General features: G+C 39.5%; 1 non-coding gene across 1 annotated transcript; it reads right to left on the bottom strand.

Annotated features, from left to right (window-relative positions):
• Positions 1-18516: 18516 nt before the first annotated feature.
• On the bottom strand, positions 18517-18673 carry LOC131226353 (U4 spliceosomal RNA). Its single transcript, XR_009161743.1, has one exon. It is a non-coding gene; the product is annotated as a U4 spliceosomal RNA (small nuclear RNA).

Genomic DNA, 18673 nt, shown 5'->3' with positions numbered 1-18673 from the left:
TTGAATGAATGGATTGTAAGGGATAGAGCTTGCAAGGAGCAAAGCAATGGCTATTTAATAAACATTTCTATGATAGAATATTAGTAGGGAAATTGATGTGGTATCACAGCTCTTAGTTGCATCAGGACAGTTGCAACCCAACAGATTAAATCCAGACCTACCATTAGGTCCACCCACACATTACAAGGGCTGCCTTGAAAATATCTTGATGATCAGATCATCCAATCCATCTCTGATTTGGCCTTTTTAATTTCAGCCATCCGTTTTCAAAGCCATAGATGGGAATGGTTAGGAACTTAGGATTTCCTAGAATTGTCTGATAATGTAAGGTCATACATGTGCCAACATTGCATATAAGAATGAGATCCAATCCATACATCAAAAGCGTACCACTGTGTAGATGGCCCAGCCAAGTATGAGGTCAGTCCAAACCATTCAGGTGGGCCATAGTTTACTAAACAAATGTTTGACTGCAGTGGTTGTAAGTTTTCGAACCCATCCACCTGTTTCTAATGGTTGATCATCAACTCTATTCTTGGGTGAGAAGATATATATAATTGGACTCAACCAAATGAACGTTTTGGATATTGCACCTGTCTGCCACACTGGCAAGAATGGAAGCGTGTAGATGGTATGTACATGTCTTGTGCAAGCTCTGAATAACTTCAGCACAGGAAAACAAATTCAGTCATTGCATGGTATGCATGCGGAATGCGTGTTACGGCGAATCCGGGGACGATAGGCCGATTTTAAGGTGGTCAGCTCATCTGCATGGTGGCGTCCGTTTGATGGGAAACGGATTGGCTACTCCCCTGCCACCCGCCAATGGCTGGTGGTCGGTGATCTGTGGGCCCCGATGATGTATGTGTTTCATCCATGAGGTCCATCTACTTTCTAGATCATTTTATTGTATGACACAAAAAATTAGGTATATCCCAATCTCAAGTGGACCACATTATAATAAACAGTGTTGAATGAATGTCGACCATTAAAAACTTTTTGGAGGCCATAAAAGTTTTAGATCAAGCTGATCTTTAATTTTATTTTTTTTCCATCATCTTGGTTTGTATGACCTAATCAACAGATTGGATGTCAAATAAACAGTACAGTGGACCTCAGGAGGATTTTAATGGTGGATATTCAATCACTATTGTTTTCCTGTGCTGTGGTCCACCTGAGATTTATATCCCTCTTATTTTTGGGATCAAACCCTAAATAATCTTTAAAAATGGATGAATGGAATGGATGAAACACATACATCATGGTGGAGCCCACGGACCACAAACCTGGCTCGTGGCAGGGGAGTAGCCAATCCGTTTCCGTTGAGTACACGCTCGATTTGACAATCTTTTGAAAGTTGAGGAATCGGATCGGCTACCCCCTGCCACCAGCCAATGGCTGGTGGTCAGTGCTCTGTGGGCCCTACCATGATGTATGTGTTTCATCCATGCCGTCCATCTATTTTTGTAGATCGTTTTAAGGTATGAGACCAAAAATGAGTTATATCCCAATCTCAAGTGAACCACATTACAGGAAAACTTTATGGGGGTCATAAAAGTTTTGGATCAATTTGATCTTTGATCTTTGTTTTTTACCTTCATGGGTCTGCATGACCTAATCAACAGATTGGATGTTGAATAAACAGTATAGTGGGCCTTAGGAGGATTTTAATGGAGGATATCTAATCACTATTGTTTTCCTGTGCTGTGGTCGACCTGAGATTTTTATCCCTCTATCATTTTGGATTGAGCCTTAAAATGATCTGTAAAAATGGATGAACGGCATAGATAAAATACATTCATCATGGTAGGGCCCACAGATCACTGAACACCAGCCACGGGGTTGGTGGCAGGTGGAGTAGCCAATCCGTTTCCGAAAGTTGATGGCCCTCCTGACAAGCAAAGACGTGATTTGGCTAGTGAGGCTGCCACTAGCTAAGTGGCTAGTTGTCGGTGCTCTGCGGTCCCACCATATCTGTGTATTCTATCCACAACGTTCATCCATTTTTACACATCATTTTAGTGCTCTATACCATAAATGAGGCATTTTCCCACATCTTTTTAGTGCTCTATACCATAAATGAGGCGGATCAAAATCTCAGGTCGACCACATCATGGGAAAATAAGAGTGATTGAATGTCTACTTACAAGCCTCCTAAAGCCCATTGTAACGTTTATTTGACATCCAACCGGTAGATTAGGTCATACAGACGGTGATGAAGGTAAAAAAACAAATATCAGCTTGATCCAAAAGTTTTGTAGCTCCAAGAAGTTTTTAGTGGTGAGAGTTCAATCAACACTGTGTGACCCCACTTGAGATTTTCAATACCTCAGTTTTAGATTCATATCATAAATTGTCTGAAAAAAATGGACGGACGACATGGATGAGACACATAAATCATGTTGGGCCCATGAAGCACTGACCACTAGTGGTAGGGTGAGTAACTAATCCGTTTCCGGCAAGCACCATGTAGCGCAGCGCTGGATTGAGATCGGTGCCGCCTGGTAACACCTAATCCGCTACTATATTAGGTTTGCTTAAAGGTATATATTTAAGAAGGGGAATTTGACCGTATTGACCTCGAACTTTGGGCAAATTATCTAGAAAGCTACGACATTTCATATATTCTTAGAGTGGCCTTCTAACAAGCTTCCGAAAATTACTTTGACCAAAATGCCCTTGTCCTTGTTTCAGTAGTTGTACGGTTTTCTAGGGAATAAGAAGTTACGTCGTATTTAATGTCAAGAAAGTGATGTGTACGGAACCTTTTTTTGCGCGTGGGCAAGGACCAAACTCGTGGGGCCCACATTGATGTATGTGTATAATCCATGTCGCCCATCTTTTTTGCCATGTCATTTTAGGGCTAGGGCCCAAATATTATCCTAATTCAGAGCTTGTGTGGGTCACATAATAGAAAATAATGGTGACAATGGAACCCACTGTTGAAACCTTCCAGGCTAATTGTGATGTTTGTTAGAAGTAGACATTTCCCAAGTCAGGACTTTTTGGGCCCACGCCGAGCTGACCGACAAGGTGGATGGAACAGATCTCCCCATTGTTGGCCTTAGGCTATTGTACCAATGACTATTCTTTCATTTGGTAGTAAAGGAAGTGAACATGTAACAACCGCGACCCATATAACATGAAAATCATGACCCATATAACATGATTAGTACGACCCATGACAACCACGACCCATATAATATGATAACTACGACCCATGACAACTATGACCCATATAACATGACAACCACGACCCATATAACATGAGAACCACGACCTATGACAACTACGACCCTTACCACATTACAACTATGACCCTTACCACATTATAACCATGACCCGGGTATGGGTCGTGGTTGCCATGAGGTAAGGGTTGTGGTTGTCACCTAGTGTTGATATTTAAGCCCTTACGAGCTCTGGATCAGGCTAATATTTGGGTACTAGCCCTAAAATGACATGAAAAAAATGATGAGCGACATAGATTATTCACATACATCAATGTAGGCCTTACTAGTTGGTCCTTGCCAAAGCTTATAAAATGAAAACTACAACCCGTATAACATGACAACCACGACCCTTACCTCATGGCAACCACGAGCCATACCCGGGTTGTGGTTGTAATGCGGTAAGGGTCGTGATTGTAATGTGGTAAGGATCGTGGTTGTCATGAGGTAAGGGTCGTAGTTGTCATGGATTTTGGTTCTCATGTTATATGGGTCGTGCTTCTCATGTTATATGGGTCGTGGTTCTCATATAACATGAGAACCACAACCCATATAACATGATAACTACGACCCATATAACATGACAACCATGACCTGGGTATGGGTCGTGGTTGCCATGCTATATGGGTTGTGGTTTTCATGAGGAAAGGGTCGTGGTTGTCATGCTATACGGGTCATAGTTTTCATTTTATTGGCCTTCACAAGGACTAACTAGTGGGACCTACATTGATGTATGTGAATAATCCACACAGCCCATTCTTTTGTCGTGTCATTTTAAGTCTAGGACCTAAGCATCAGCCTAATCCAAAGTTCGTGGGTCGTGGTTGCCATGAGGTAAGGGTATAGGTTGATACTTGGGGAAGTATCAACCACGACCCTTACCTCATTACAACCACGACCCGGGTATGGGTTGTGGTTGCCATGAGGTAAGGGTCGTGGTTGATACTTGGGTCCAAGACTTAAAATGACATGACAGAAAGGATGGGTGGCATGACTTATTTACATACATCAATATAGGCCCCACTAAGTGGTCCTTGCGAATGCCTATAAAATGAAGACTACGACCCGTATAGCATGACAACAATGACCCTTACCTCATGACAACCACGGCACTTTCCTCATGAAAATCATGACCCATATAACATGGAAACCACGACCCATACCTGGGTCTTGGTTGTTATGTTATATGGGTTGTAGTTGTCATGGGTCGTAGTTATCATGTTATATGGGTCGTGGTTCCCATGTTATATGAGAACCACGACCCATATAACATGAGAACCACAATCCATATAATATGAGAACTACGACTCATGACAACTACGACCCTTTCCACATTACAACCACGATCCTTACCTCATTACAATCGTGGTTGCAATCAGGAAAGGGTCGTGGTTGTCATGGGTCTAGTTCTCATGTAACATGGGAACCACGACCCATATAACATGATAACTGCGACCCATGACAACTACGACACATATAACATGACAACCACGACTCGGGTATGGGTCGTGGTTGCCGTGTTATATAGGTCGTGGTTTTCATGAGGAAAGGGTTGTGGTTATCATGAGGTAAGGGTCGTGGTTGTCATGCTATACGGGTCGTAGTTTTCATTTTATAGGCCTTCGTAAGGACCACCCAGTGGGGCCTACATCGATGTATGTGAATAATCCATGCCGTCCATCATTTTTTTCGTGTCATTTTAAGTCTATGACCGAAGTATCAGCCTCATCTAGAGCTCGTGTGGGCTCAAATATCAATAGTGGGTGTCATTATCACCATTATTTTCTATTACGTGGCCCACACGAGCTCCGGATCAGGCTGATATTTGGAACCTATCCCTAAAATGACATGAAAAAAAGATGGACGGAATGGATTATTCACATACATTAATGTAGGCCCCACTAGTTGGTCCTCGCTAAGGCTTATAAAATGAAGACTACGACTCGTATAGCATGACAACCACGAACCTTACCTCATGACAACCACGATCCTTTTCTCATGAAAACTACGACATATATAACATGACAATCACGACCCAGATGGGTCGTGGTTGTCATGTTATATGGGTTATGATTGTTATGGGTTATAGTTGTCATGGGTCGTAGTTATCATGTTATATGGGTCGTGGTTCCCATATAACATGAGAACCATGACCTATATAACATGAGAACCACGACCCATGACAACCACGATCCTTACCGCTTTACAACCACGACTCGGGTATGGGTCGTGGTTGTCATGAGATAAGGGTCGGGGTTGTCATGAGGTAAGGGTCGTGGTTGTCATGCTATACGGGTTGTATCATTATTTTATAGGCCTTGGCAAGGACCAAATGTGGGGCATACATTGATGTATGTGAATAATCTATGTCGCCCATCCTTTTTTCCATGTCATTTTAGGGCTAGTACCCAAATATCAGCCTGATCTAGAGCTCCTAAGGGCTTAAATATTAACAGTGGGTGACAACCACGACCCTTACCTCATAGCAACCACGACCCCTACCCGGGTCATGGTTATAATGTGGTAAGGGTCATGGTTGTAATGTAGTAAGGGTTGTAGTTGTCATGGGTCGTGGTTCTCATGTTATATGGGTTGTGGTTGTCATGTTATATGGGTTGTTGTTGTCATGGGTTGTAATTATCATGTTATATGGGTCGTGGTTCTCATGTTATATGGGTCGCGGTTGTTACATGTTCACTTCTTTTACTACCAAATGAAAGGATAGCCATTAGTACAATAGCTTAAGGCCAACAAGGGGGAGATCCGTTCCATCCACATTGTTGGCCAGCTCGGCATAGGCCCAAAAAGTCCTGACTTAAGCAATGTCCACTTCTAACAAACATCACAGTTAGCTTAGAAGGTTTCAACAGCAGGTTCTATTGTCACCATTATTTTCTATTATGTGACCTACACGAGCTCTAGATCAGGCTAATATTTGGGCCCTAGCTCTAAAATGACACGGCAAAAAGGATGTGGGGCATAGATTATACACATACATCAATGTGGGCCTCACGAGTTTGGTCCTTGCCCACACGCAAAAAAGGGTTCCATACGCATCACTTTTTTGGCATTAAATACGACATAACTTATTATTCCCTAGAAAACCGTACAACTACTGAAACAAGGACAAGGGCATTTTGGTCCAAGTAATTTTCGGAAGTTTGTTAAAAGGCCACTCTTAGGATATAAGGAATGTTGTAGGTTTCTAGGTAATTTGCCCAAACTTTGATGTCAGTATGGTCAAATTCCCTTCAAGTGGTGTGACAGACCTGAGTTTTTTAAGGGAAAATTTTGAAAACCTTGTCTATTTCTATGCTTAATAAAATTTGCTTGTCTTTCAAGAAAAGATAAAAATAAAAATAAAGGATATTGAAGCAAAATGACAAAAAAAGAAGAAGAAGAAGAAGAAGAAGAAGAACAAGAAGAAGATATATTAAACAGTCCATTACCCCTCCCTCTGTTCTCTTCAAAACACAATCAATTGACTCTTCCATGTCTGCAAGTACACGGATAGATTTTGACAGACTTGGATCTACAAAAGAATAAACTTGCATATATTGGATTCAAAACAAGATAATATAGTCCTTGTTTTTGGAGTTGTGGGATAAAATGTTGGGTGGTTGAGGAATATATTCCAGGATAAGTGTAACTAAATTGAGAATCTTGTGTGGATGAGTGGTGAGATAGGGAAGGATAGAATTAATGGATGCATTTGAGGGAGCTTGGGAGATAGGAAACAAAATGAAGAATAAGTAGACTTAGTTTGGTCATATGCAACAGACTCTATTATCTAGTTAAACCTTTCAACAAACAGTTATTTTCAAACTGAGCATGCTTAAATGAGAGTCTGAATTTTTAGAACTAAAATGAGAAATGACAAGATCTGATATGTTATATGAAGTTACAAACATTGTCATAGAGATGAATTCTCCATATAAACTAAAATTAGATAATTAGGACTTTTGTTTTACAAAATGGAATTTTTATCCAAACAATCTGAATGGCTTCATATAGTCTGGGATCTCTGGTTTCCTAATAAGGCTATCAATTATTACAGATTTGACATTATAGACCTGAACAAAATTGAAGGTTATTGCCTCTTGTATCATGTTCCTCTGCAATGGAACAGCAAAAGATCAGGTCTCCAGTCAAAACAACATATCAAAATGAACATTTGCAACCAAACAAGCATATTTAAGCAAGCATAATCATATAAAGGAGTAAAAAAGACCACAACACATACACTACAAATTCATCAAAGAAACCAAAAAAAAAAAAAAAAAAAGCATATCAAGCGCAGGGATTCCTTCTACAAATGAGATAAGCAAAACCCATCTAAGCAATTCTCATTGCAATCCATTTTCTATCAGATAAGATCAAAACCCACCTAAGCAACGCTGATATACAGGATGCACACGCCTAAAAGCCAAAAGGTTGTACAAGCAGGCTCCTAATCACCACAAAACCTTAGTTGCTGCTGAGTCTATTGGAGACGACAAAACAAAAGGCTACCTCAGAGCCCACAGTAAACTGAGCTTCTCCACCAGCCACATCCAATAACAAACTATCCAGCAGGTACCAACTGATACCAAGGCTTCAGTTAATATCAATTAGCAGCTTAATCCACCATTCCCAAACAGCTACTTCGCCGCTTTCACCAGAAATGGCCATATGAAGCAGCAATGTAAGTTATGTATAAAATTACCCAACCAAAGAAATTAAAGTGGTTATGTAAGTTATTTATCAGGTGAAGTTTTTGGATTACCTTTCTTCTTTTGGGTTCTTTTTGGTTGTCCCGATGAGGAGGGTTGGAACCTGATCATATTCAGACGCATCAGAAGACTTTGGGTTACTGCAATAATATAGAACTCGATGGAACAAAGAACAGGAATGTATCAATTCATAGATTTGCATCAAAACGGATGAAGCAAAAGTGGAGTAGAAAGACCTGAATGATTTCCAAATGCTCCTACAGGAAGAGGATTACCAAAGGTAGAAAGTAAAGTGAAATATTATCAAATCATGAGGCAATGCCTAGAATATTATCAAAGGCAGATAGACGATAATGACGCTGAAAATATTTTAGGACTATAAAGTTAATGCCTAAATTCAAAAAATTTCTGCCAATTTTAATGGCATGCGGGCAGAAATGAAATCCATGGGGTTAACATCCTTCAAAACAAAACTCAGAAGGGAAAAATGGAATTTATGTATACAGATTTCACGTCATCAATCCCTCTTTATGACTGAGGTGCCATTTGATAAACTGAAAATTAATTTTCAAATAATTTAGGGATATTTAGTCAAAAGTGAAAAGAAATTTAAAGGGAGCACCATTTTCAGCTTTCAGCCTTCAGTGTTAAGTGAAGGGAGAGGAGCGGGAAAAAAGACCCATGTGTTTAGTGAAAATTAATTTAAGCACTTAATAAGTTGGATTTGTCAAATGATCCGAATCAGCGAAAATCATTGAAAATATCAAATTTCAATGATAAGTGCGGAAAATAAGTTTTATCAAACATCCCCTAATCTCTTTGAAATCAAGTTAAAGCTATTGATTGAGCACAAAAGGGCAAAACATCAAAACCTAATCAAATCTACACAAACTTTTGCATGGACCTACTGTTGTGCACTTCATAGAAGTCCTGTCATGAGCTATCCCCACAGTAGATATGACAAACATGCATGGTCATCGGGACAGTTGATCTCGTGGGCCACAAACAGGTGGGGATGATGAGAGAAAGGCTAAGAAAATTAATGATTGGACAATGCTGATTATCCGATTGTCATGAACTGTGACATCGATTGCTTACCTTTTGAGTTAACAATACTTTTTGCAGGTTGTAGATTAATTACCTACAACAAATAAATGTTGTTAACATATGTCTTAAATTCGCAAAGTTCGACTAGCCTAGGGAAAGTTCGACTCGAAGTCTAGTAAAAAATTCCTGAGGTCTTCGACTAGTAGAAGGTACCTTTCGATCAGTCGAAGGTTACTCAGACAGTATACGGACTGCATAAATTTGAGGCGGTTTCTGTACTATTTCAAAGTTGGTGCGAAAGTGGGGTTTCTTAAACTATAAATAGGAGTTCATATGGCCATTCTAATAGGATGCCAAAGCTTTCTAAAGGGGTTCCAAGGGTTCCTAAAAGGGTTTTAGGGTTTGCAAAGGGTGTAGCAAGGGTGAGATTCGAGGTTATTTAAATCGGGTAAGTCCTTTCTCTTTGTAATTTCTGTTTTCATAGTGAATTTGTGTCACTTTATGTCGTAGTTTTTTCCTGAAAGGGTTTTTGAAGTTAAATCTCTGTGTTTCTTGTGATTGCTTGGCACTGTTGGATTGCTATCCTATATCCATATCTGTGTGATTCCGTAGACCAAATCTCTGACAAGTGGTATCAGAGATATCGTTGAGGCACAAATTTGAATCTGCAGGATTAGCAATAATGGAAAATACCAAGTTTGATATTGAGAAGTGCTAAGGAAAAAATAATTTTGAGTTATGGAAGATTAAGATAATTAGTCTATTAACCAAGCAAGGCTTAAGACTCTTGAGGAGCGGAAACCGACTATGAAAGATGAAGAATGAGAGACTCTTGATAGTAATGCTTTAGTCTCCATCCGTTTATGTCTCACGGATGAAGTTCTTTGCAATGTCATGAGGGAGAAAACTGCGGCTAAGTTGTGGACGAAGTTAGAGGATGTCTATGCGAAAAAATTCTCTGAAAATTGCCTACACTTGAAGTCATAGTAGTATACCTTCAAGATGGCAGAGGTTGGAGATCTGGAGGCCTACATCAACAACTTTAATAAATTGGTTTGCAAATTGTTGGATATAAATGAAGTGATCAAAGATGAGGAACAAACATGTATGTTGCTGAATTCTCTTCCGGCATTTATGAGTCATTGACGGACACGATGTGCACAGTAAATAAAACCCTAAGTGTCGACACTGTTATCTCAGCTCTTCAAGGGAAGACCATGAGAAAGCGTAACAACGACATGGGGACATCTTCAGATGCACTGATTACGACAGACATAAATTCTGAGCAAGGTATAAGATCTTCAGGGTCAAGAACTAGGTCCATGGGCAAAGGCATGGTAAGTTAAAGTGCAGCAATTGTGGGATGGGAGGACATGTGAAGAAGGAATGTACAAATCCTAAATCTAAGAGAGAAGACTTTGAGGCTTCATACAGGGAGGCCAACGTTGCCATGTCAGATGGATCGAGTGGATATGATGGTGATGTTTTGTCTATGTCTACGATCAGACACTTTTACGATGATCATAAGGACGAGTGGATTCTAGACATAGTGACATCTTTTCACATGACTCCTCATTGGAGTTGGTTCACCAGTTACAAAGAGTAAGATGGTGGACAGGTATTTATGGGCAATGACAGTGCCTATAATATTGTGGCTATTGGTACAGTGCATATCAAGATGTTTGATGGGATAGAGCGTACCCTAACTGAGGTGAGACACGTTCTCGATATGAAGAAGAGCCTGATTTCTTTCGGTGCACTCGAGGCTATAGGGTGCAGGTCATGGGTATTGATGGTGTCCTTAAAGTATCTAAGGGGATATGGGTGATCATGAAAGCATAATGACTCGATAATATTTACAGGTTGATCGGGAGCACTTCAAAAGGTGGAGCTGCAGTGACTTTAGTGGATTCCACCTCTGCACGTGTGGCATGCTGGGCAGGAAGGATGTGACGCGCAGACAGAGATATGGCGCAGGTGGATTAACCACCTGTGAGAAGAATCAGACGACATAATCTTAGGATATCAGCGAGGTACATGGACAACTCCAATATCGCATATGCTCTTGTTACAGGCAAGGGGGATCAGTTTACTATTCAAATGACTCTAAGTGAGCCTGGTGCTGAGAAGTGGAAGGTAACTATGGACGATGTAATGGACTCGTTATACTAGACCGACACGTGGGAGCTGGTGGAGCTTCCAGTAGGCCAAAAAGTGGTTAGATGTAGGTGGATCTTCAAGGGGATATAACATAAATACAGAGCGATGTTGGTAGCGAAGGGTCATGCTCAGAGAGAAGGGATTAGCTTCTCAGAGATATTCACGCAGAAGGTATAACATGTGTCTATTAGATTCTATTGGCGCTGGTTGCCAATGCGTTCATGAGCTGGAAAGGATAGATGTGGAGTCTAAACTTCTACAAGGGAAATTGGAAGAGCAGATCCACATGAAGTAGCTAGAGAGTTTCGAAGTTTAAAGGGGCTGAGAAAAAAGTTTATAGGAAGTCGTTGCACGACCTGTCGCCTAGGCAGTGGTATAAATTTTGATTCCTTCATAGTGAGTCAGGAATTGTATGTTGATGACATGTAGATCGTCAATCATGACTTATCTAAAATCAATGTACTAAAGACTCGGTTGAATGGGACATTCAGGATGAATGATCGGGGGGCTGCAAAGAAAGTTCTTGGCGGTGATATTCATAGAGACTGGAAGAGGAGAAGGTTTTGGTAATCATAAGTAAAATACCTTGTGTAGGTATTGATCAAGGATGTGATGGACCAGGAAAATTCTGTGAGCATTCCCTACGTAGCTCAATTCAAGGCTTTCCTCAGGACACGTCCCAAAACAGATGAGGAAAAACATGATTTGTCTCATGAGCCTTATTTGAATGCGGTTGGTAGTGCATGCCATGGTCTGTGTTAGACCAGTGATTTCACAGGCAACCGTTGTTGTGAGTAAATACCCCAATAAGCAATATTGGGTGGTGGTGAGATGGTACAGAAGACTACGTTTTAACTTTTAAGAAGACAAATAAAGTTGGAAGGGTATGTGGATTCAGATTATGCATATAATGTGGATTCTAAGAAGTCGACTTCAGGTTACTTGTTTTTACTAGCTGGTAGAGCAATTAGTTGGATATCCATGTTATCCGACAAGTGCTTGAGGATGGAGGCGTAACACTAGAGAGGATTCACACCAGTGTAAATCCAGTGGACATGCTCACCATGATTGTTCCTACAGAGAAGTTCAAGTTTTGTGTAACTTCTCTGGGCTTGGCGATGATGTAAAAGAAGGACGGAGTGTGGACGAGAAGCGTTGATTGAAGCTATAATGCGATGCAGAGATCAGAGAAAAAAATTAAGAAGCTACATGTTTAAAGATTGAAGACATGGTGGAGATTATTGTTAATATATGTCTTAAATCTGTAAAGTTCGACAAGCCTAGGGAAAGTTCGACTCGAAGTCCAGCAAGGAATTCTCGAGGTCTTCGACCAGTCGAAGGACAGGATCAACTAGTCGAAGCCCTGCTTCGACTAGTCGAAGGTTACGCAAACAGCACACGGACCGCGTAAATTTGAGGCGGTTTTCAGACTATTCTAAAGTCGGTGCGAAAGTGGGGTTTCCTAAACTATAAATAGGAGTTCTTATGGCCATTTTAATAAGATGCTAAGGCTTTCTAAAGGGGTTCCAAGGGTTCCTAAAAGGGTTTTAGGGTTTGCAAAGTGTGTAGTAAGGGTAAGATTCGAAGTTGTTCGAATCGGATAAATCCTTTCTCTTTGTAATTTCTATTTTCATAGTGAATTTGTGTCGCTTTGTGCCATAGTTTTTTTCGAAAGGGTTTTCTATGTTAAATCTCTGTATTTCTTGTGATTGCTTGGCGCCATTGGATTGCTATCTTAGATCCATATCTATGTGATTTCGCAGACCAAATCCCTAACAATAAATCTTATTGTTTTCTGGTATATGGTCGATCCATGTGGTGGCCCTAAACGGCCCTGATCACAATGTAGAAGTGCCATGTGTACAGTAGAGATGTTTTCCACACTTCAGGGATCTCCAATATAATATAAAAACACAAAAAAATTAATAATAAATAAAAATAATAAAATAGCAAAGAAAAACACGAACTCATTTGATAGTCAAAAGCTAGCTCACTACCAAAAAATGGGGCAACGTCAATGGCTAAAATTCGTCGGCAATGACCTTCCTCGACGGCTAAAAGCCGTTGCAAGGTCCGTCGGTAAAGGGTGCGTCGACGTTGCTTGCCGACGGATTAAAACCGTCGGTGTTTTCGACGACTAAAGCCGTCGGCGTTTTCGATGGAAAAAACTGTGCGTTTTCAACAGCTAAGAGCGACGGCCAAAACCGTCGAAAACACTGACGGTTTTAGCTGTCGGTGATTCTCATTTATTTTTTAAGATGAAAATTCATTGAATTTGGATGATATATTTGATTTTGATTTCTTCCTTTTTTATTGTGTAGACTTACATTCTCAAATAGGTTGGTTCATTCAAGGCTTTGGAGAAATGGGTATATCTAGTTTTGGATGTGTGCTTTGATTAAATATATCATCCAAATTCCAAATATTTGGATTGGATATATGCTTTAAATGCCTTTATCTTGAAATTCCACTTCTTTTGAGTACTCTGTTCAAGGAATCCACTCAAGAACATGGCAATCGCATTCGGTGAGAAATTCAAGAACCAGAACTCATATGGAAAACCCAATTTCCAATTCAAATCCAATAGTAAAAACCACCTCCAGATGTAAAAAAGGAAGCCAAAAACTAGATTAAAAATCACAAATATCAGATATTGAGATTTTCTCAATAGATTCCGAGTATGAATTCAAGAACAAGGACTTTTAATGGAAAACTGTTGTCCAACTCAAATCTGCCTACCTCAAATCCGATGACGATGATGAAAACTGGATTGAATGTCTCTGAAACTAGATACAAAGATTTTGATGATGGATTGAGGAAGAGATCAAATAATCAGAAGAAAACCACTTCTTTTTCTTTGATTCGGAGGGAGCAAGCTAGGCTAGGGTATTGAAAGAGGAGAGAAGGTAGTTGGGGGTTGGGAAAAGTGGTTTTGGGGTCAGCAAAAGTAGTTTTGGGAGAAGCGTGGAGGGATTGCAGAGAGGGAATGAAAACCCCAATATCATATTAGAACCTTGATTGAAGGATTTAAACGTATGAGAGAAATGAGATGAAACCCTTGCCTAGTGTACTTCACATTTGGGGTTGTGAAAAAAGTCTGTAGAAGACGATGTACCAGTAACAGTTGATGGGAAGGATAACATGGTTCATGTAGGAGATAACGGCTAAATCAAGAATCCAACCCAAGAGGAAATGGCTCTTAAAAGGGGAAAAACCCTAGCAAAACTGAAATGGAACCCTAACGGTAGGGGAAAAAACCCTATCGGAATGCGAGGGCCCTCTGTTGGAGAGCGAATCGAAAGCAACCTCAACGGACGAATGCTTGACCTGCCCCAGCATCATGTAGAAGTTGGGCTCTTTAGATCACTCAGATCTGAGAAAAAGTGGAGTTTTTCCCTCCCTTTTCCTTCCTAATAAAAACCCTTTTCCATTTTCACACCTATTTGAAGATGATGCTTGATGGAATATGACTCTCAAACGGCCTTGGGAGGATTTCTCGATGGAAGATGAAGGAAAGAGGGAAAAGAGGAAAAGAGGAGCGGGCGTTGGATGGTTTTCCACTTTTAAATAAGATAAAATTTTGAAATTCGTATATTGTGAGTTTTACATTATTTATAATACAAACTCTATTAACGGTCGTATATGCATGGGACCATTTTTTGGATGGTTAAGATTGTGTTACATAATAAAATGTATAAATATTTACTATTTACAACTTGACAGATTATTTGGATGGTTTGGATAACAAGTCTTAGCCACTATTGTTATGGACGATCACCACCATTTTACATAAAATACAAAACTCACAATGCAAAATCTTATATTCAAAATGGTAAATTGACCTTTGGACCTGGTATCGCTCCATGGGCCCCACCATGATAGATTTCTTTTATCCACACCGTCCATCCATTGCATGACATCATTGTGTAAGACACCAAAAAATGAGACTGAAATAAATCTTGGGCGGACCAATCAGAAAACATTATTGATTGGATGTCCATCATTAAAAATCATGCTTCGCCGACAGATTTTTGGGATTTGGTTATGGCTAAAATCCGTCGGGGAAAGATACTCTCGGCCGTTGGCTTTGCCCTATTTTTTGGTAGTGTAGATTCCATCACATTTTCTAATTTGATATGGAAAGATATGACTGCCAAAAAAATCAAGGTAACAGTTAATCATTTGAAGCATAAAGAAACACAAAAAAAAAATAAAATAAATAAATCCATTTTTATAGCAATAACTATTCTGTTTCAATTAAAAACAAAACAATAACAACAATAGTAACAGAACTTGACCATCATACCAACAGGAATTACTAAGATGTTGTTGAAACTCTAGATTCCATCAAAATTTCCAATCTGGCCATTAAGACACTAAACACAATTCAACTATTTGAGAACATAAATATCCATTTCAAATATAAAAAAGAAAACATAAAAACAAAAAAAATAAAAAAAATAAAAATTGATTAATTACGCTGCTCAAATGCTACTTCTACAAATATTTGTTACAATTTTATACCTAAGAATATGGTTGGGGACTGGGACAATTTTAATTTTAAAATAATGTATAACTGATTTCACTTTAAAGTATGTAATAATGTATGAAGTAACTTTATATATTAAAATAATATATAAAGTAACATTTATATATTAAGATAATATATAAGGTAACTTTTATATATTAAAATAATATAAATATATAGCAACCATAGTAGTACATTTTTTATATTAAAATAAATTTAAGTTGTCATTTTCTACCTCACATGTTTTAAAAAGATGCCTATATTTTGCTCATTACACTTTCATTTTCGGTGATCTCAGGCTCATAGGAAAATTTTGATAAGCTTTTCAATGAAACTATAATTATTTCAATTAGATACTATTTGACTTGTCCAAAGTGGGCCTAAAGTTGTTACAATTTTGGCTACTCAGTATGCCAAATCTCCCTCGTTACGTATCAATTTTTAGTAATCTCAGTCTCATTGAAAATATATTTTGAGAAGCTTTCCAACGGAATTAGAATCACCTCAATCATATATCATTTGACCTCTCCAAAGTGGGCTCAGGATTGTTTCAATTTTGGCCGCTCGGATGCAAAATCTTCTTCATTATGTATATGTTTTCGATGATCTTAGGCTTGTTGGAAAGATAATTTGATAAGATTTCTATCAGGACTTGAATCACTTAATCTTATATCATTTGACATGTTCAAAGTTGGCACAAAGTTATTATAATTTTGGCCACTTGACATACAAAGTTGGCAACACAGTTTTAATAAATAGGTTGGATCTTCTTTATCATAACTTGAACTGGAGCAAATTTGGGCTTGTTTTAAAATAATTCGACTACATTTTCAATGAATCATAAATCACTTTAATCAGAGATCATTTGGCTTGTCATCATTTGACCTAAAGTCTGTCATGTATAGCATTAGTGTTACTTTATGTATCAGAACTACCATATTAATATCGATCTTGACATAACTTAAAAATGTGATCTTTCACACTTCAGTACCATACTATTTAGGGAACACTAGGTAGTAAAGAGAGTGGTCCTTGGATGTGGACAATTTTTTGATGCATTTTGGATCTGCCAATCAGGTCTCTTGATTATCTCCATAAAATGTCGAGGGCTCCTCATCTGACCTCTTTCGATTTTCAATGATTTCTGAGTTTACATAAGACTTCTATCGGAGTCAAGCTGAAGCCTAAAACGTAGTTTATTCTTATTTGCAGTGGGGTGTCCACAGGTACCGTGGGGGCATAACATTAAACTGTATGTATCACACTTGTGTGAGTCTCACATTATGCAAATATGAGTGATTTATACCATTCATCCGCTGCTCACATGTGTGGGGTAATAATTCTTTCAATATTGATTTCAAATTGCATAAACGGTCCTATGACATTTGCATAATCAAACCTTGAGAATTTGGCTCTTTTGCTTCAAGCATTTACAATTATCATAACCTTTCTATAATCAAAGGGTTTGATGGGTTTGAATATCTCCCATGCGGGAGGGGCAAATGGAAAAAGGGGGGCTGTTCAGAGCTCGGAATAGGTGGAGGCGACAAGGGCCACTGAGGGGCCACCGTGGTGTATGAATTTTATCAATACCGTTCATCCATTTTTCCATATAATTTTAGATTTTTATTCCAAAAATATCGAAGATACAAGGATCAAATGGAGCACACGGTGGGGATTAAATTTCTACCATTGAAAAAATTCTTAGGCACCACGTAAGTTTTGGATCAAGATTATATTTATTTTTTAACTTCATCCATGTGTATATGACCATATAAACAAGTTGGATGGAGAATAAACGACACGGTGGACCATAAGAAGGTTTCAATGGTGGGCATCCTTAGCACCGCTGCTTCCTATGGTGTGGTCCACTTGAGCCTTGGATCTTCCTTAATTTTGGTCCAATAGCCTAAAATGATATGAAAAATTGGATGGCCGGTGTGGATAAAATTTATACATCATAGTGGCCCTCGTCGCCTCCGCCGGTCCCAAGCTCCGTACAGGCGGGGGTAGGGGGGATGGCAGCAGATCCCAATCAAAGAACTATCTTTCTGTTGGCCAACCCATTGATGAGCTAAGATGACCCTCCAAGATTTCCAATCCAGGGACGGGGGCTGTCAAAGATACCCAGTGGACCCGACCCGGGTCCCATCTTTTGGATCTGTTAATAAATTGGGTCGGGTTGAGGTTGAGCTCTCACACCCTTCGGCCTTGGATAAAACTCACCTTATGTGATGGGCCCAATTACAGTTCTCACCCTTTGGTCTTAGATAAAAATCGCCTTATGTGGTGGGGTCAAGTCCTGGCACATGTGGATGATAGGATTGTAGGATAGGGAAGCGGATTGGCTGGTGTACCTCACACTAGCTATAGCTAGTGTATTGACATCAGCAAGTTCTGTGGGTCTAATCATGAGGTATGTGTTATATCCAAACCGTCCATCCATTTGGCGAGCCAGTCTTAAGGGTTGAGACAAAAAATAAGACAGATATAACTATCAAGTGGACCACACTACAAAAAGCAGTGGGGGATTGAACGTCTGCCATTGAAACCCCTTATGGGGTCACAGAAGTTTTGGATCAATATGAAATTTGTTTATCCTCTTCATTCAGGTCTTTGTGACCTCTGTTACTATTTGTGGTGTGGTCCAAATGATCTTTGGATATGATTCATTCTAAAATGATTTCTAAAAATAGATGAACGGTGTAGATATAATAAATACATCACTATGGGGCCATGTAACTTTGATCTCCTTCCTTTGAAGGATTCGTACAACTCCGGAGCTCGTGGAGCGTCAGTGCCCGTAGGATAGATTCTCTGGATTCTTTTATGAGGATTGTAGGGCCTTACCCATGATTAGTGGGGACCCATTCAGAAATTCTCAGTGGCACAGGGCTGAACCCTGGCCAAAGAGGGGGTTTGGAAATAGTTTTCAACCAGCAATTGACGCGCCTCGGTTATAACCTCACTGGCTGCGTCATTGCCCCAAGCGCAAAGAT

The sequence above is a fragment of the Magnolia sinica genome, chromosome 14 (genome assembly GCF_029962835.1).
Source record: "Magnolia sinica isolate HGM2019 chromosome 14, MsV1, whole genome shotgun sequence".
In the NCBI taxonomy this organism is placed as follows: domain Eukaryota; kingdom Viridiplantae; phylum Streptophyta; class Magnoliopsida; order Magnoliales; family Magnoliaceae; genus Magnolia; species Magnolia sinica.
Note: the sequence above shows the minus strand (reverse complement) of the source record. Positions and strands in the feature narration are given on the sequence as shown.